At 28.7% G+C, this 1032-nt stretch overlaps 1 protein-coding gene across 1 annotated transcript in view; it reads right to left on the bottom strand.

Moving 5' to 3' along the window:
* DCLRE1A (DNA cross-link repair 1A) overlaps positions 1-1032 on the bottom strand; it is an 18880-nt gene that overhangs the window by 13457 nt on the left and 4391 nt on the right. The window lies entirely within an intron of this gene.

Here is a 1032-nt window from a genome sequence, read left to right as displayed (position 1 = left end):
ATGTCATGTTTATAGAATATTTCTTAAATGGATGCTACAAACTTGACACCATCAGTTTTACTAATTCACTATTGTTCAGACAATAAAGAGTAAAGAAGACTGGTACCTCTCACAGAAACAAAATTCTACCCATTTTTATCTTATCAAGCAACAAAGATTTATGACAACCATTACCAAGTTAGCTTCCATTATTTAACATTCACATTGTAGACAATAAAAAGGTAACAATCTCAGTAAGATTACTTATAGCTGTTCATATAATGAACAAATTTTAAATTCTGTTCAAGACTTTGAAATTCAATTTGAAAAATTGGTTAATAACAAGGCTTTAATAATTTGGAAACTATTCCCTGTCATACTATTATGATTGAGAAATTTTCTGTAAGCCACCCTGGCATATCCCTGTATATGTTAATTTCTAGGTTTATCAAAAAATGACACTCTCCTACCACCCTAAAAAGATGTTACATTAAATTACAAGACTTTGTGGCTTAAAACCTAACTTAAAACCACCTCATGAAAGTATTTGTTACAGAATGGAATTCAATTCAAGAAGAGTCTGAGATTGTTCTCAAAGGAGTTTAATTAGTGAAAAATCAAAAGCAAATCTTTTTGAGGTGGCTTCATCTATAAGACATTTCACCTTGAGGTGTTCACCATGGACTTCAACTTCCATTTCTGATTTTCAAGTCACATAAAAGCAAATTACTAGTATTAATGAGGTTTTCACTTGCTATATTTTTATGAGAAAGGCTAATGCCAATTTCTTTTTAAAAAGAGTTCTATCTCCATGCAGTAGTTTAAAATAACTAGAGGTTAATAATAAAATGTATTCTGAATCATAGTTAACATGAAAGCCATATTGAGTATTATTTTTTCCTTTACTGAATTTTTTCAGATTTAAAAATCTATGTATGGTATATAAAATAGCTTTAAAATAAACAAATCATCGCAACAACCCATTCTCCATATATTCCAAGTAGGATTTTCTACATGTTAAATACTTATTATATATTTTAAAGGATAAAAACA

Source organism: Propithecus coquereli, unplaced genomic scaffold (assembly GCF_000956105.1).
Source record: "Propithecus coquereli isolate 6110/MARCELLA unplaced genomic scaffold, Pcoq_1.0 Scaffold84, whole genome shotgun sequence".
Taxonomy (NCBI): Eukaryota; Metazoa; Chordata; class Mammalia; order Primates; family Indriidae; genus Propithecus; species Propithecus coquereli.
Note: the sequence above shows the minus strand (reverse complement) of the source record. Positions and strands in the feature narration are given on the sequence as shown.